Source organism: Nycticebus coucang, chromosome 8 (genome assembly GCF_027406575.1).
Source record: "Nycticebus coucang isolate mNycCou1 chromosome 8, mNycCou1.pri, whole genome shotgun sequence".
In the NCBI taxonomy this organism is placed as follows: domain Eukaryota; kingdom Metazoa; phylum Chordata; class Mammalia; order Primates; family Lorisidae; genus Nycticebus; species Nycticebus coucang.
Genome location: NC_069787.1, coordinates 100950740 through 100967679, shown reverse-complemented (window position 1 = coordinate 100967679; position 16940 = coordinate 100950740). Strand labels below are relative to the sequence as shown.

Genomic DNA, 16940 nt, shown 5'->3' with positions numbered 1-16940 from the left:
TCATGCCTGTGGACTAAGGGTTACAGGACCAGAAGGGTGAGAAGGTTGAGGAGCAAAAAAGGGATGAAAGAAAGGAGGACCGAGTGATAAGAAAAAAAAAAGAAAAATAGAGAAAGGAGAGGGGGTGGGTAAAAGGAATATTGGCAAAAAGAAGAGAGGCACAGAAAGAGGGAGACAGAGCAATATAGGTGTACAGTAGGGTACTTTGATACAACCTTTAAAAAAAAGCCACCTTCTGGGGGTGCCCAGTTGGATGGTTCCCTTGAAGTCAGCAGCTCTTTGCTAACCTGATCAGACACAGTACTCCACCTCCACCAAGTAGAGAGGAAAGACAAAAATGCTATAAATCAAACCAAAACAAGCAAACAGAAAACTTTACGGGAGAAAATTGGGTGAAAAGGATCTGTATGGAAAAGGTTGAAGTTAAAAAACAAAACAACATCAACAACATCAAAATAAAAAAAACCAACCAAACCCAAAAAAAAAAAAAAAACAGAACCAAAAACAAAGCAGTATGTATATGTTGTTGAATATTGTCTGGGCAACACGTGGTCTTCTGGGGTATGAGATGTTAATCACAGTTCTGATACGACTGGAGGCTGCTGATTTCTCAAACCCCAGCAGGTAGACACCCTAAATATCTCTTCAGCCCACTTAAAAGGCACTTTGAACTTGTAAACTTGCTGAGCAGAAGCTTTCCCAGGGAAGTACTTGTCGCTGGAATCACTGCTGAAGTGGCTATCCACTTACCCTGTGTGCCAAAACCAGTCTCACTCTGCCCCTGAGGGTTAGGGCTCCAAGGCGGCACAGACACCACCCTTAGGCTACTTGGTCGCTGGGTTACCAGCTCCCACCCGATTCTAGCTCTGCGACCCTGAGGGCGGAGCTTGCCAGGGCAGATCGCTCACAATGGCTCCCTGTGACCCACAGCCAAACACCATTAGCTCCATCTGGCTCAGCGGCTCAGACTGGGACCCTAGATAATGGCCAAAGTTCTCCGCACTCCCGCTCAGGCTCTCCCCAAGGCAGTTCAACTGAGTGCCAAGTCCAAAGACACCAAAACAGTTCCCAGGTAAGGCCTTTCTAGTTTGCAGTCTCGCTGCTACTGAACTTATAGTTGTGGGCGGGTTTAGACCCATTGAACACACATGACCACTTGCCGTTTTTTCACTGTTTTAGTCCTCCTCTTGGGGTCCAGAAGTCTCTCGCTGACTCCCTGTATCCTCTCAGGGGTGATGATAGGCAGATCCCACCAGCCAGAGATGCCTGGAGTCCTATCTCCCCAGACTCATGGTGTCCAGATGCAAGGAAGCTGTTACACGGCTGCCATCTTGCTCTGCCTCATCATGGAATATTTTTGATGTTTGCTTCCTTGAGAGTTGCTGAGAAGTGCCTGGCTCTTCCTGGACTTTTGTTGTCTTCTCGCTATACCATTTTTGATTCCCACAATAGTGCACAAGTGCTCCAATCTCTCCACATCATTTCCAATACCTATTTTCTGGGGGGTTTTGTTTTTGTTGTTTTAGTAATAGTCATTCTAACTGGTCTGAGATCCTTTCAACATGTTTTTGTCCTCTGTTGTCTTTGAGTTTTCCTAGAGATTCCTTTTTAAGTAGAGCCTGACCTTTCTTTGCAATTCTCCATTACTGTAGAGGAGCCCTGCTACTGTGGTGTGAGAAGGGAGACAGAACTGCACACCACTGTGTTTGAATCTCAGTTTTTTGCTGAGCCTGTGCTCCTAGGCTGTGGCTTCTCAAGAGCTTCTCAGCCTCTCCCCCTCCACCGCTTTGGATGACACAGGAAAAAGCTGGAGGGGGCTGGATTTGGGAATTTCTCTCACTCCAAATCAATTAAGTTCTGGTAAAACCCACATTGATTAGGCTTTTGTAAAATAGATTCCTTTATTGGTCAGGCCTTTATTGATGAGAACAGAGTGCCCCATGTGTATTTCAAAAAAAGGTTATTTTACCTCTCTCTTTTCCTGGAACATGAGAGGATTTTTCTCTGGTCTTCACCCTGTGAACCTGGTGGGGCTCCTGGAGGTAAAACTCACACAGGTGTTGGTCCCTCTAAGGCTGGGCCTATAGGAGTTTTCTCTCCAAAGCCAGCCCATGATCAGTCTCAAGCAATTAGTCACTTGCCCTTTAAGGATTTAAGAAATCAGTTAAGAATTTAAGAAATCCTTAAAGGGCAGCTGCAGCTTTTCCTTCTAGGAAATTTATTCTGTATTTGCTAATCTCTCCAGTTTGGGTGGTGTGAGGTTGCCCTGTGACCATAATTCTCCGATGCATCTAACAAGAGTTGATGGTTTTCAGTTTGTTTAGTATTTTTTTTTTCTTGTGAGAATGGGAGTGATGACTTCCAAACTCTTCACTTGTCAGTCCAGAAATCAGAAGCCTACATTTTAAATATACTATTCTTGCCTTACCATGTTGGCTGGAACCTCCCATCCACTGCTGAACGGAAGTGGTGGGAGGGCGGCGCCTGTGGCTCAAAGGAGTAGGGTACCAGCCCCATATGCTAGAGGTGGTGGGAGCCCACCGGCCAGAAACTGCAAAAAAAAACAGAAGTGGTGGGAGCAGGCATTCTTGTTCCCTTTCTGATCTCAAAGAGGAACCTGTGAACATTTCATCTTTATGATGATGTCTACTGTGGGTTCTGAGAGGATAAGCATTATCAGATAAAGGCAGTTTCCTTCAATTTTTGGTTTGCTAAGAGGTTCCTTTTCTTTTTTAGAGGAATAGATATTAAATTGCCACCACATGCACACCTATTGAAATTATCATATGATTTTTCTTTTCATTCTGTTATGTAACTAATCAATTGATTAATTTTCTAATACTATACCAATTCTTTGCTCTGTGAATGAGTGCAGCTTGGTCATGATGTATTACTCTTTTTATACTGGGGGTGCCAAGGAAACATATACACATTTTAAGAGATGTTATGTATGTACACGTGTATTACTTTTCAAAGTTGAATTGAATTACAGTAGGAATGTGTAGACAGACATTCGCTCAAAAGATGGTGTTAATCAAAGGAATGCCGCGTGTTACTGAATTTGATATGGTTGCATTTTTAAAAGGATTTTTATATCTATGTTCATGAGTGATAGCAGTCTCCAAGTTTTTTGTTCTTATATGGCCATGTGTCACTTAATGAAGGAGACACATTCTAAGAGATGTGTTATTAGGTGATTTCCTCCCTTTGTGAACATGATGGTGTGTACTCACACAAACCTGGACGGTACAACCTAATATTGCCTTAATGCTGCAAACCTTTACAGAATGTTGCTGTACTGGTTCTGTAGGTAATTGTAACACAACAGTGCTTGTGTATCTAAACATAAGAAAGGTAATGCATTGCTGCACAGCTACTATGTCAGGAAGCAGTAGGGGTTTTTCAGCTCTGTTATCATCTTAGGGGATCACTATCCTCTATGGAGTCTGTCCTGACTTCAGCATCATTAGGGGGCACATAACTCTCCTTCCTTTGTGAGATTATGGTATGAGAGTCTGATACCAGTCCCCAAGAAGGGAAAATGAATGGAGAGTATTCCTTCTTTTTCTTTCCTACATGAAGAGTTCATGTAGGTTTGGAATGATTTATTGCTTGATTAATTGTGGACACTGTTGAAACAGTTTGCGTCTAGTGTTTTCTTCATGTTCATGTCAAGATCTTTTTTTTTTTGAAGTTTTTGGCCAGGGCCAGGTTTGAACCCGCCACCCCAAGTATATGGGGCCAGCGCCCTACTCATTGAGCCACAGGCACCACCCTCATGTTGAGATCTTTGATGACTGATTCAGTTTCTTGGAGGCCATGGGAGTAGAGTAGCTTTCTGTTGCTACTTGAGTTACACTTTTTCCTAGGAACTTCTCTGTACCATACAAAGTTTCAAATTTATATAAAGTTTTTAATAATATTTTATGATATGTTTAGTATCTGTAGCATTGATAGTTATTTCATTGTTTTTATTCATGATAGTGAATATTTGTGTCTTCTATTGTTTTTCTGGTGCATCTTAACAGAGTTCAAAGTTTTAAAATCTTTTCAAATATTAAACTTCTAGCTTTGCTCATCTTCTCTATTGCATCCTTTTCTTCTAGTTCATAAATTCTTTCATTTATTTGCATTTATTTGCATTTTCTACATTCAAAATGTTTGTTTCTTTTCTTTCTTTTTTTTTTTTTTTTGTAGAGACAGAGTCTCACTTTATGGCCCTCAGTAGAGTGCCGTGGCCTCACACAGCTCACAGCAACCTCCAACTCCTGGGCTTAAGCAATTCTCTTGCCTCAGCCTCCCGAGTAGCTGGGACTACAGGCGCCCGCCACAACGCCCGGCTATTTCTTGGTTGCAGTTTGGCCGGGGCCGGGTTTGAACCCACCACCCTCGGCATATGGGGCCGGCGCCCTACCGACTGAGCCACAGGCACCGCCCATGTTTGTTTATTTTCATATTTTCCATCACCCAGGCTAGAGAGCATGAGTGCAGTGGCATGCTCGTGGCTCACTACACCCTTCCCATTTCTGGGCTCAAGCAATCCTCCCACCTCCAAAGTGGCTAGGACTACAGGCATGCACTACCATGCCCGCCAAATTTTTTAAATCTTTTCTATAAAGATTGCAGCAGGGGGAAGGGAGTAGAGCGAGGAAGATCTCACTATGTTGTCAAGACTGTTCTCAAACTCCTGGCCTAAAGCCATCCTCCTGCCTCAGTGTCATAAAGTGCTCAGATTATAGGTGTCAGCCGCCCCACCTCACCTGCCTTTTCTTCTAAATGTTTCACCTGAATCCCATAAGTTTTTCTATTTACCGTTTCAATTGCTGTTTAGTTCAAAATAGTTTCTAATTTCCATTATGATTCTTTAACTTATTATTCAGGCGTGCATTCATCAATATCCAAATAGACCAAACATTTATAGTTACATTTTCCTATTGTCAATTTCTAGAATAATTGCATAGTGGTCAGTGGACATGTTCTGCATGTTTTCATTCCATTGAAATTTGTTAAAAGTTGTTTTATGGGCAGCGCCTGTGGCTCAAAGGAGTAGGGCGCTGGACCCATATACTGGAGGTGGTGGGTTCAAACCTGGCCCCGGCTTAAAAAAAAAGTTGTTTTATGGTTTAATAGTAAATTTTTGTAAAGTGTTCCACATGTGCTTGAAAAGAATGTATCTGCAGTTGTTGGGTACAACAAAATATATCAATACAGGAAGTTTGATGATCACATTGGTCAAATCAGCTCAAAATACTGCTAATTTTAGAAAGATGTCTGTGGAAAACTGGCTTAGTCAGTTAATATTTACTTGGTACATTTTCCTCCTTTTTATTTTCAGTCTTTTTACTTTGCACAACATCACTCATAAATACCATCAATTGTGTTGTTTTGTTATAATTTTACAGTCTGGTAATTATCAGTACACTTCAATTTAATTCATAATCTGCATGGTTACTATTTGTCTCACATGTTCCATATTTCTTTCTCTTCTTTTTCCTTACTTTTGACTAGGTATATGTTTTAATAATTTCATTTCCCCACAATTAGGTTCTAAGTTATACACTCTGTTTTTATTGTTAGTAATTACTCAGGAAATTCTAACATTCATCTTTGCTTTCCCAGAGATTTATGTTAATACCTTTATCACCGCTTCCTGGACAATGAAATTGCCTTAGAACACCTTAGTCTCATGTATTCTTTTCCCACATTACCAAATACTGCCTATTCCATTAGAATACATTTCTTTCAAGAGGATTAGTTCATACATGATTAATAAACAGTGATGTCAGTATAACTCATAAATTCTGCTAGTTTGTGCATGATATTCCCAAGCACATTAATGTCTTAAACTCATGAGTGGTAATCTTTCTTATAATTAAAGACAAAAACTTAGGGGCCAGGTGCGGTGGCTCATGCCTATAATCCTAGCAGTCTCGGAGGCTGAGGCTGGTGGATTGCCTGAGCTCAGGAGTTCGAGACCAGCCTGTGCAAGAATGAGGCCCCATCTCTAAAAAACGGAATAGCTGGGCACTGTAGCAGGTACCTGTGATCCCAGCTACCAGGAAGGCTGAAGCAAGAGGATCTCTTGAGCTCAAAAGTTTGAGTTTGCTGTGAGCGATAATGCCAAGGCATTCTACTGAGGGTGATGAAGTGAGACTTTGTCTCAAGAAAAATAAATAAATAAATAAAAAGACTTAGTGATACTGGAACACCATTAGAAAAAAAGCTAAAATTTCTGCAGAAGTGCCTAACTTTAGTGCAGGGTAAGGTTAGTGGTATTGGCTTCAAGAACCTCTAGGCTCGGCACCTGTAGCTGAGTGGTTACAGTGCCAACCACATACAGTGGGACTGGTGGGTTGGAACCTGGCCAGAGCCTGCTAAACAGCAATGACAACTACAACAACAAAAAAATAGCCAGGCATTGTGGTGGTGCCTGTAGTCCCAACTACTCAGGAGGCTGAGGCAGGAGTTTGAGGTTGCTGTGATCTGTGATGCCCTGGCACTCTACCGAGGGTGACATAGTGAGACTCTGTCTCAAAAAAAGGGTGGGGGGAAGAACCTCTAACATTTTTAGTAACTTTAAGCTATCTGAATAAGCTGAGAGTATAGATAAAAAAAGTGCAAAGACATTTCCTTGTGTACTAAAATATTGTTTTGATTGATGGAGATACCTACTTCTGAACTGCATTTATTTTTTGTTTTGTAGATAGAATCTCACTCTGTCACCCTGGGTAGAGTGTCAGCTCACAGCAACCTCAACCTCTTGTGCTTAAGTTATCCTCCTGCCTCAGCCCCTGGAGTAGCTGGGACTACAGGCTTCCACCACAATGCCAGGCTAGTTTTTCTATTTTTAGTAGAGACAGGGTCTTGTTCTTGCTCAGGCTGGCATTGATCCACCTGCCTCAGCCTCCCAGAGTGCTGCGATTACAGGTGTGAGCCACCATACACGGCTCCTGAATTGTGTTTTTGAAATTTGTATAAATTTTTTAGAGTTAATATATGGAAACTTGAGTTTTTCTTTTCTTTTCTTTCTCTTTTTTTTGAGACAGAGTCTTAGTTTATCACCCTCAGTAGAGTACTGTGACATCACAGCTCACAGTAAACTCAAACTTTTGGGCTTATGCGATTCTCTTGCCTTAGCCTCCTGAGTAGCTGGGACTACAGGCGCCCACCACAACACCCAGCTATTTTTTGTTGCAGTTTGGCTGGGGCCAGGTTCAAACCTGCCACCCTGGGGATATGGGGCTGGTGCCCTACTCACTCGTGGCCTACTGAGCCACAGGCGCCACCCCTGACACGATTTCTTTGGGTTTGTTTTCTTTGGGATTCACTGAGCTTCTTGAGCCTCTCACCAACTTTGGGAAGATTTTAGCCTTTTTTCTTCATGCATTTGTTTCTGCACTACACTTTTTCTCTCTTCTGCAACTGTGGTGACATTAATGTTGGCCATTTGTTACTATTTTACAGGCCTCTTAGGCGCTAGGATTTTTTTCTTTTTTCTATTTTTTTTTTTTCAGTTTTTTCTCTCTGTTCTTCAGATTGAATAATTCTATTGATCTGTCTTCAAATTCATCATTTTTCCCTCTATCATCTCCATTCTGTTACTAAGGCTATCCAATGAGGTTTTTATATTGGTTACTGTTTTATTTGTTTCTAAAATTTCCACATGGTTCTTCTTTGTATCTTTTATTTCTTTGTTGAGACTTTTGTTTTTTGAGACAGAGTTTTACTATGTCACCCCTTGGTAGAGTGCTATGGCATCACAGCTCACAGCAACCTCAAACTCTTGGGCCTCACCCTCCCATGTAACTGGGACTACAGGCACCCACCACAACACCCGGTTAGTTGCAATTGTCACTGTTAACTTTTAGCTGGCCCGGGCTGAATTCGAACCCTCCAGCCTAGGTGTATGTGGCCGGTGCCCTACCCACTGAGCTATGGGCGCTGCTGAGCCTTTCTATCTTTCCATTCATTTCAAGTGTTCAGCCTTACTTTTATAATGTTTTATAATGGCTATTTTAAGGTCTTTGTCAGATAATCTCAATATTTATGTCATAATGAAGTTGGCATCTGTTGACTGCCTTTTCCTGTAAGAGTTGAGATTGTCCTAGTTTTTTATATTTCAAATTATTTCAAGTTGTGTCCTGGACATTTTGAACATCCTGAGTCTTGTTTAAATTCTCTGGAAAATGTTGATATTTTTGCCTTTTTTTTTTTTTTTTAAGAGGCAATCAACTCAATTGGGTTTAGGTCGCAAGTTCTGACCCAAATTCTGTGGTTGGTGGTTTTAAGGGAGTTCCATTTTCAAAACCTTTGCAGTGCTATTCAGATCTGCCCTGCACATGTGCTGCCCAGTGGGCAGTCTGGGGCCTAGGAAGCAGTCTATTTCTTAATTTAGTTCTCAAACGTTTTGGTATGCTTTTTAGGATCGAATCCATGCATGCGTAGTTAGAGGTGAACACAGAATATCATAAACAATGTTATGAAGTTGATTTCCCAGTTCCTACAACTATGTGGTCTTCCTCATACTTTCCGTTTTCCTGGGACTCCTCATTTTGGTTCTCTGGCTAGGACGCTAACATAGAGCTATAGTTACCCCACAACTGCACCCAAACCTTTGGCCAAGTGGCAGAAAGACAACAACAATAGGAGTTTGCCTGGCTCTTTTGGGCACTTTTGGACCATAGATATTCTGACAACAAAGAGTAATGGACTCCTCCTTCAAAGTTCTAGGCCCACCTGAATATCCTTTCCTAGAAATTGCCTGTTCATAGCCTTTGCCTATTTTTACCTTGGGTGGCTTATCTCTTTTTACTGTAGTTCATTACATATTCTGGGTATGTATTTGGTCTTTTTATGCTAATATTCTCGCTCAGTCTACCTTTACTTCTTTGTACTATTATACCTGAAGCAAATGGAATAGAGAAACGCCAGCAGACTGAGTCCAAATTAAACAAGGGCCCTTTATTGATCCGCGGGGCAGAGAGCAGGCCCACGCCTCAAAGTCTCTTGGCCCCTAGAAGCAGGGGTGGAAACCATTTATAAGGGGCTTTCGGTAGGGAAGGAAGAGTCCTTAATGCAAGGACTGAATTTGACAAGAGCCAACACCTGGTAAGGGGAGTCCTTACAAGGGGAAGCTAGGGTTTTGCAGTTATTACTAAACTCTTTCAGCTGAGCTTCCTGTTTTAAAGGGGGAATGTTGAAAGCCCTTAGCAAGACGGAGTTTGGGCATAACAGTACTTTAGTTTGGGTATGGTCAGATTAACTATAGGACCATAGTTTATCAGTCAAATTTATCAATTCTTTTCCTTTTGTAAATTTTGCTTAAAAACTTCTTTTCCTTGCCTTATTGTAAATACAGCCTAAATTTTCTTCCAGTACTTTAATTTCCTTTAGAGATAAGATCTAGCTCTGCCATCCAGGCTGAAGTCCAGTGGGTCATCACTGCTCACTACAACCTCAGATTCCTGCGCTCAAGTGATTCTCTTGTCTCTGACCCCCAAGCAGCTGGGACTACAGGTGCACGCCACCACACCAGGACAATTTTTTATATTTTTTTGTAGAGATGGGCCTTGCTATATCGTCCAGGCTGGTCTCAAACTCCTGGCCTCCCAGTACTTTTGTAGATTAGTTCATTTGTTTTATATTTACCTTTTTAATCCACCTACAATTTATGTTTGTGAAGGGCTATATATATAAATAGCCTCGTTTATAATAGACCCTTGTTTAATTTGGACTCAGTCTGCTGGCTTTTCTCTATTCCACGCACTTTGGGTATAACACTACAAAGTACTAAAGATAGACTGAGTGAGAATATTTGCATAAAAAGACCAAATACATATCCAGAATATGTACTGAAGTACAGTAAAAAAAGAGATAAGCCACCCAAGGGAAAAATAGGCAAAGGCTATGAACTTGTAACTCCTGGCCTCAAGTCTCCCAGTACTTTTGTAGATTGGTTCATTTGTTTTATATTTAGCATTTTAATCCACCCACAATTTATGTTTATGTATGTAAGTTTATTCTGATTCACTTCTACAATAGATAGCTATTTGTTTCCAAATCATTGATTGAATATACCATCTTTTTGAAAACTCATTTGCAATGCCACTTTTAATATACTCAATTCCCATAAATGTATGGGTTTTATTCTGAATTCAGTTTCATTATCAACTTATTTACACGTGAATCAATAACATGTAGTTATAGCTTGATAGCATGTTTTTTTATATATAGGATATTTATATATATCCTTAATTGCTTTTTTCTTTTCAATTCCTCTTGGCTGTTTTCGCACATTTTCTTTTTTGTCTTAATTTTGGAATCCTTAAATTTCCTTAACAGTAACTGCAGTTAATAATTACATTTGGAGAATTGGCATGTTAACAGAGTCATCCTATTCAGTATTGTATTTTCCCATTATAATGAATTTTTTATGTCTAAAATTTTATAGCCTTCATGTAGGCTAATATTTTGTTGTTGTTGTTGTTATTATATTATACTAATATATCATAAACCTAGAAATAGAAGTTTTGTAGGTTTTTGAAAAAGTAAGTGGAGGGTTTTCTATTACAGTTCTATTTTTGCTGTTCTGAGATAAAACCACTGACTTCTTTTTTATTCTATATTAGGCTTCCTTGCTACATACTCTTACTTATTTTGACAACTTATCAGTTGTTTTTATGGAATTCTCTATGTATATGATTATATTGACAACAAGTAACAATCTTGTCTGTTTATAATTTGTATGAGTTTATATATCTTTTCTTTTTAACGTCTTGGCAAAGGCCCCCAGGACATTCAGTATAAACTTTCGTCCTTGGCTTGTTCTTTGCATTAATGGGAACACTTCCCGTGTTTCACCTCTTCCTATGATGTCTTCTGTCGCTTTTCTTTGAAATGCTTTTTCTTCAATTTAATCATTCTTAATATGGTAAATTTGCCATCAAAAACAGATTTTGAAGTTTTAAATTGAGCTTCCATCATCTGTTGAGAAGATTACTTCCTCTTTTTTTAATCTCTCAGTATGATGAGTTTATTTTTAAATTATTTAATTTTGAACCACCCATGCATTTCTGGGGTAACTATACTTGGTCATAATGTACTTTTCTTTTACTATAATCCAGGATTTTATTTTCTAATCATTAAAAAGTTAAACCTAAGTTTATAAGCACACTAACCCTCTGGCTCATTCTATTGTACTATACTTGCTATTTTGGGTTTCAGGGTTAGATTGAGCATCCAAATCTGAAAATCTGAAATTATGATACATTTTAGTGAAAATATATACTTGTGTAATCATCACTAAAAATATTTTCCAAGAAAGTCATTCACATATTCAGGTTTTCACACTGATTTGGATATATGATCATACTTAGAATACTTTTATAATTTAAACAATTTTCTCTTCACAAATTGTATGCCATTTCTTATCTCCCAAAACTGGGTTTCCAAGGTACATTTGTAGCAATGCAGCTCTTAAGTCAGACCTGAATCCTAATCTAGGGCTGTGCCAACAGAGTATGTGTCCTTGGGTCCCCCCTCCATCCAAGTTTAGTCTTCACGATCTCAGGAAGATATCTACCTATGTGCGAACTCGGGCCATGCCTCTACTGGTCTACATGGAGGCACATTGCATGTGGGAAGCTGCAGTTGGCTAAGGACCTGGCACAGCTTTACTTCCAAATATTTGATAGTCTTTCGATGAAGACACCTGAGGAACGGCTGGAATGGTCTGAGGTTCTCTCCAACTGCATGTCTGAAGATGAAGTTGAAAAGCAGAGAAATCAGCTTTCAGTGGACACCCTACAGTTTCTACTCTTCTTATACATTCAGCAGCTAAATAAGGTCTCCTTGAAGACAGCTTTGATTGGAGAAGAATGGCCTAGTCCCAGAAACAGATCTCAGTCTCCTGACCTGACTGAAAAGTCCAGTTGTCATAGTAAGAACTGGAATGATTATAGTCACCAAACTTGTCTGGGATCATCTATCAGATCTCCTTAAGCTGCTTTTAGATCCAAAGCAGCTCACTGCATCATTTCATTCAACCCATAGTAGTTTAGTGTCACAAGAAGCTGTTGTGGCACTCAGCTTTCTTATTGAAGGTACAGTAAGTAGAGCCAGGAAAATCTATCCACTTCATGAACTTGCACTGTGGCAACCACTGCATGCAGAAAGTGGCTTCTCAAAGATCTCTAAGACTTTTTCTTTCTACAAGCTGGAAGCCTGGTTGAGATCCTGTTTGACTGGGAATCCATTTGGTACATCTGCTTGCCTCAAATCTGGAAAGAAATTGGCTTGGGCTCACCAAGTTGAAGGGACAACCAAAAGAGCTAAGATTGCTTGTAATACTCACGTGGTCACGAGGATGCATGGCATGGTGGTGATGAGCCAGGTCTACAAGCAGGCATTGGCCAAGAGCTCAGATACTCTGGTGGGGGTACATGTCAAGATTCATCGTTGCAATTAATTTTTTATGTATCTGCTCTCTCCCTTATGATCTGTAACAATTGAGAAGTGCAGGAATAGCACCTTTGTCTGGGGCCCTGTAGAGACTAGTCCTTACCTCTACAACTGTGACAATGTTAAAGTCATTGCTGTTTGCCAGCGTTTGTCTGTCTCTTCTACCACAAGTCGCATCTTTCACATTCTGACCTACATGTCCACTTATTCTCTCCAGGAACCAGACAGTAACTTTTTCCCCCTTTCATACCCATTACCCAGTGCTAGGGGACCATATGGCTAGGGCAGGCCTTGCTACAGTGCCTAACTATTGGGACAATCCAATGGTCCTATGCGGAGAGAACAGTGACACTAGTGTCTTCAGGCTCTTACCACCTTGTGAATTCTATGTATTTATTATTCCCTTTGAAATGGAAGGGGACACCACAGAGATACCTGGGGGTCTTCCATCTGCATATCAAAAAGCACTTGGACAAAGAGAGCAGAAGATACAAATCTGGTAGAAAACTGTAAAGGAGGCTTGGTTGACAAAGGATCAAAGGAAGCAGTTCCAGGTACCTGTAGAGAACAAGTTTTATGAATGGCTGATTAATACAGGACATCGCCAACAGCTGGACAGCCTTGTCCCTCCTGCAGCAGGCCCCAAACAAGCAGCAGGTTAGGGACCCTACATCAAAATACTGGGCTCTGGAAACACAAGGATGAATAGAGGATGGTGCTCAACTAAATTGAGAAGGCACTCTTCCTGTTTAAGAGATATTGGGACTTCTTCCTATTTAAGACCTTTCTTTGATTTTCCTTCCATATTCATTTATTACTGTTTAGGTTCAATTTTAGCTAAACTTTTGACTTTCATATAAAGATATTGTTTATGGAATATCAGAAGACCCATCTTTTTGATGCCAAAGTGAAAAAGTTGATAAAGGCAGTCTTATTGTATATATGTTAATATTAAAGTGATTGTAGATTTGCAAGTCTACTGCACATTTTAAGTTTTATGATGAAAGGATTTCATCCTTTCTAGAGTTAAATAAGAATTTTATAGATCTTTGTTAACTATTTAAAGGAAATTGCTACTCCTGTTAAAAAATAATTGGAATGAGGGCGGCGCCTGTGGCTCAGTGAGTAGGGCCCCGGCCCCATATGCCAAGGGTGGTGGGTTCAAGCCCAGCCCCTGCCAAACTGCAACAAAACAATAGCCGGGCATTGTGGTGGGCGCCTGTAGTCCCAGCTGCTCGGGAGTTCTGAGGCAGGAGAATCGCGTAAGCCCAAGAGTTAGAGGTTGCTGTGAGCCGTGTGACACCACGGCACTCTACCCGAAGGCGGTACAGTGGGACTCTGTCTCTACAAAAAAAAAAATAATAATAATTGGAATGAAAGTATGGTTTATTGGTGCATAAATACAGTAGAAAATTTTATATGGAGATATCTTAGCCCTTAAAGTATGAAGCTTAATGAAAATGTGTAAAAATCTTTATTTTTCATTTTGTTTCAAATTTTCAATAAATGAACTAAAAAGTAAAAAAAAAAAAGGTCATACATTTGACTTAGCGTAATGTCCTCCAGTTTTATCCATGTTGTTGCACATTTCTTTCTTTTTATGGCTGAATAATATTCCATTTTATCTAAGTATCATAATTTCTTTATCCATTCATTTGTTGATGAACACTTAGGTTAGTTCCATATCTTGGCTATTGCAAATAATACTGCAGTGAACATAGGGATGCAGATATCTCTCTGAGATCCTGATTTCATTTCTTTTGGGTATGTACCCAGAAGTAGGATTGCCATATTGTATGCTAGTTCTTTTTTTTTAATTTTTTGAGGCACCTCTGTACTGTTTTCCATAATGGCTATATCATTTTACATTACCACCAACAATGCACAAGGTGGTATTTCTACGTCCCTTCACTTTCAGTCTGTGTGTCCTTTAGGCTGAAGTGGGTCTCTTGCAAGCAGCACATTATTGGATCTTGTTGTTTTTTTAAAAATCCATTTGGTTACTCCATGTCTTTTGATTAGAAAATTTAATCCATTTACATTTTAAGAAATCATTGATATGTAAGGACTTACTATTGTCATTTTATTATTGAAACTTTCACCTTTTCACTGAAAGGAAACTCTGTATGGCTTTTCTTTAGCATATCCAAATTATTGTCACTGTAATAGAGACAGGATCTCACTGTGTTGCCCATGTGGGTCTTAAATTGCTGGCCTCAAGTGATCATCTCACTTTGGCCTCCCAAAGTGCTGGCATTACAGATGTGAGCCACTACAACATGCTCTCTTTCAACCCTGTTTTGTAGTTTTCAGTGTACAAGCCTTTCCCCTCCTTGGATCTTTTTTTAAGTATTTTATTCTTTTTGATACCATTATAAATGGAATAATTTTCTTAATGTCCTTTTTGGATTGCTTATTATTGGTGTGTAGAAATATAACTGGTTTTTGTATGTCGATTTTGTAACCTGCAACTTTCCTAGATTATAATTCTAGCAAATCTTTAAGGTTTTCTACATATAAAATAATGTCATCTACAGAGACAATTTAATTTCTTCCTTCCTGATTTCGATGCCTTTTATTTCTTTTTCTTGTTTAACTGCTCTGGAGATGATTTCCATGACTATGTCAAATAGAAGTGGTGAGAGTTCCTGATCTTAGAGGAAAAGCTTTGAGTCTTTTGCCATTGGGTAAATGTTTGTTATGGGTTTTTCATAAATAACCTTTATTATGAGAGGTAGTTTCCTTCTTTTACTAGTTCATTGGATTATTTTTATCATGAAAGGGTGTTAAATATTTTTAAATGCTTTTTCTACACTGACTGGGATAATCATGTGATCTTTAGCCTCATTTTGCTAATGTGCTATGCTGTACTGGGGGAGGGGCACAAACAGGCCCATCAAATGCTACACATTTTCCTACCCTTTTCACTGGAATTCCTCTTTAATTTTAGAATGGCCTGGGAGTTGTTACTTCTCAGCTATTCTCTGGAGAACTCAGAAGTAGTTTGCTTTGTTTTGTTTTTTGAGACAGAGTCTTGCTCTGTCACCCAGGCTGGAGTGCAGTGATGTCAACATAGCTCACTGCAATCTTAAACTTCTGGGCTGAAGTGATTTGCCTGCCTCAGACTCCCAAGTAAGTAGGACTACAAGCATGTTCTACCATGTACAGCTAATTGTTTCCCTTTCTTTTCTTTTTTCTTTATTATTTATTTATTTATTTGTAGAGATGAGGCTCTTGCTATGTTTCTCAGGCTGGTCTCAAACTCCTGGCCTCAAGGGATCCTCCCACCTTGGCCTCCCAAAGTGCTAGGATTACAGGTGTAAGCCATGATGCCCCACTCATACATGGTTGATAATTCAGTATCTCTGTAAAGGAAAAGTAGTCTATAGCTTCCTAGCCTACCATCTTGCTGATGTCACTTTCCTCATCTCTAAATAGTTTTAAGGGATAATTTTAGTGGAGTTTTTGGTAAATCTCAAATAATTTAGAAAATTGAAATGTGTATGTATGTGTGTGCGCTGCTATCCGTTTATATGTAATTTCTAATTATACTGAATTATGGTTAGTGAATATGACATACATGTTTTCTTATTCTGGGAACTTTTGGAGATCTCCTTTGTAGCCTATTTCATGGTAAGTTTTTGTGAAAGTTCTATGAGAATTCTGTTTTTCTGAATACATAGTCCTAACTATCTTTTATATTGGTCTTCTTAATTTTGCTTTTTAAATTCTCTATATTATTACTTCTTATTTTCAATAACATGTCTGCCAATTTCTGAGAGAAATATGAGAGAAATGGATAAATATTTCTTGGGGTCAGTGATGTCATCATAGCTCACTACCTTTCCTTTACAGGTATGAATTTAGCCTTTTCTGTCTGCCAGTTTTTATTTGACGTATTATAAGTCATATTGTTTAGTGCATAAAGGTTTATGACTGCCATGTTTTCTTATTAATAAGGGCTATAATCTTTATTATACTTCTTATCAAATACCTTATCAAATTTCCTTCTCTGTTTCAGTTTGTGATTTTTACTTTGAATTATATTTTGACTGGTACTAATACTGCTATACCTGCTTTCTTCTTAGTAGCATTTGTGTGCTATATATTTACCCATTCTTTTAACTTAAAAGTTCCTGCACTGCTTTAGTATGCTAACAACAATGTAATTTTCATTTTTAAAAATATAACCTGATAAAATTTAAAAAATATTACCTATTTTGAAAATAGGTAAATTTAGGGTGGTGCCTGTGGCTCAAAGGAGTAGGGCAGAGGTGGCAGGTTCAAACCCGGCCCTGGCCAAAAAAACTGCGAAAAAAAAGGTAAATTTATCCCAGTTCATGTACCATGATTATTGATACCTCATCATAGTTGCTGATGCCTACCAGTCACAGACCACCATACCAGTGGTCAAACAAAACGTGGTTCTTTGGTATTTGTTGCAACGAGGGCAACACCCAAAAATCCCCCATGGTGTGTTG

The 16940-nt window shown here is 39.3% G+C and overlaps 1 pseudogene; it reads left to right on the top strand.

Annotated features, from left to right (window-relative positions):
• The first annotated feature begins 11519 nt into the window (after positions 1–11519).
• Positions 11520–13164, top strand: LOC128591413 (TBCC domain-containing protein 1-like; annotated as a pseudogene).
• Positions 13165–16940: the final 3776 nt, after the last annotated feature.